The 2,220-nt window shown below is 45.5% G+C and overlaps 1 pseudogene; it reads left to right on the top strand.

The window, feature by feature from the left end:
- Nucleotides 1-492: 492 nt before the first annotated feature.
- LOC129641484 (40S ribosomal protein S4, X isoform-like) lies at nucleotides 493-1,371 on the top strand (annotated as a pseudogene).
- The last annotated feature ends 849 nt before the right edge of the window (nucleotides 1,372-2,220 follow it).

Genomic DNA, 2,220 nt, shown 5'->3' with positions numbered 1-2,220 from the left:
TCTCAAACTTTACTGGACATAAAAATGTACCAGGACCTGACTAAAATTCAGATTCTGCATTTTTTACAAAGTCCAAGGTGAAGCTGATGATGCTTTGAATAGCACAGACCACACTTTGAATAGCAAGGCTCTTTAACTTCTATGCAGAGTACATCATGAGAAACGCTGGGCTGGAAGAGGCACAAGCTGGAATCAAGATTGCCAGGAGAAATATCAATAACCTCAGATATGCAGATGACACCACCCTTATGGCAGAAAGTGAAGAAGAACTAAAAAGCCTCTTGATGAAAGTGAAAGAGGAGAGTGAAAAGGTTGGCTTAAAGCTCAACATTCAGAAAACTAAGATCATGGCATCTGGTCCCATCACTTCATGGGAAATAGATGGGGAAACAGTGGAAGCAGTGTCAGACCTTATTTTGGGGGGGCTCCAAAATCACTGCAGATGGTGACTGCAGCCATGAAATTAAAAGACGCTTACTCCTTGGAAGAAAACTTATGACTCTTTTCGTGCCTAGCGCAGCCATGGCCCGGGGTCCCAAGAAGCACCTGAAACGCGTAGCAGCTCCAAAACATTGGATGCTGGATAAACTGACTGGTGTGTTTGCCCCTCGTCCATCTACCGGCCCCCACAAGCTAAGGGAGTGTCTCCCCCTAATCATTTTCCTAAGGAATAGACTTAAGTATGCCCTAACTGGAGATGAAGTAAAGAAGATTTGCATGCAGCGTTTCATTAAGATCGATGGCAAAGTCCGCACAGATATAACCTACCCTGCTGGTTTTATGGATGTCATCAGCATTGATAAGACTGGAGAGAATTTTCGTTTGATCTATGACACCAAGGGTTGATTTGCTGTTCATCGTATTACACCTGAGGAGGCCAAGTATAAATTGTGCAAAGTAAGAAAGATATTTGTGGGGACAAAAGGAATCCCTCATCTGGTAACCCATGATGCTCGTACCATCCGTTACCCTGATCCCCTCATCAAGGTGAATGATACCATTCAGATTGACTTAGAGACTGGCAAGATTACTGATTTCATCAAATTTGACACTGGCAACCTGTGCATGGTGACTGGAGGCGCTAACCTGGGAAGAATTGGTGTGATTACAAACCGGGAGAGGCATCCAGGTTCTTTTGATGTAGTTCATGTGAAAGATGCGAACGGCAACAGCTTTGCCACACGGCTCTCAAACATTTTTGTTATTGGCAAAGGCAACAAACCATGGATCTCTCTTCCCCGTGGAAAGGGTATTCGCCTTACCATTGCTGAGGAGAGAGATAAGAGATTGGCAGCCAAACAGAGCAGTGGATAAAATGATCTCCATGTGATGTGATTGGAAAAGTCTTTGTAATTAAAGATAATACCAAGTGATTAATAGTAAAAAAAAAAAAAAGAAAGAAAGAAAAAAAGAAAACTTATGACCAACCTAGATAACATATTAAAAAGCAGAGACATTACTTTGCCAACAAGTCTAGTCAAGGCTATGGTTTTTAGAGTGGTTATATATGGATGTGAGAGTTGGACTGTGAAGAAAGCTGAGCGCCGAAGAATCGATGCTTTTGAACTGTGGTGTTGGAGAAGACTCTTGAGAGTCCCTTGGACTGCAAGGAGATCCAACCAGTCCATTCTAAAGGAGATCAGTCCTGGGTGTTCATTGGAAGGACTGATGCTAAAGCGGAAACTCCAATACTTTGGCCACCTCATGCGAAGAGTTGACTCACTGGAAAAGACTCTGATGCTGGGAGGGATTGTGGGCAGGAGGAGGAGGGGACGACAGAGGATGAGATGGTTGGATGGCATCACCAACTCAATGGACATGAGTTTGAGTAAACTCCGGGAGTTAGTGATAGACAGGGAGGCCTGGCATGCGGCGATTCATGGGGTCGCAAAGAGTCGGACATGACTGAGCAACTGAACTGAACTGAACTGATCTGAGGTCTTGAAGAGCACCCCCACTCCAGTACTCTTGCCTGGAAAATCCCATGGATGGAGGAGCCTGGTAAGCTGCAGTCCATGGGGTCACGAAGAGTCAGACACGACTGAGCAACTTCACTTTCCCTTTTCCCTTTCATGCACTGGAGAAGGAAATGGCAACCCATTGCAGTGTTCTTGCCTGGAGAATCCCAGGGACGGGGGAGCCTGGTGGGCTACTGTCTAGGGGGTCGCACAGAGTCGGACACGACTGAAGCGACTTAGCAGCCACAGGTCTTGAAGAACA

The sequence above is a fragment of the Bubalus kerabau genome, chromosome 1 (genome assembly GCF_029407905.1).
Source record: "Bubalus kerabau isolate K-KA32 ecotype Philippines breed swamp buffalo chromosome 1, PCC_UOA_SB_1v2, whole genome shotgun sequence".
Taxonomy (NCBI): domain Eukaryota; kingdom Metazoa; phylum Chordata; class Mammalia; order Artiodactyla; family Bovidae; genus Bubalus; species Bubalus kerabau.
Note: the sequence above shows the minus strand (reverse complement) of the source record. Positions and strands in the feature narration are given on the sequence as shown.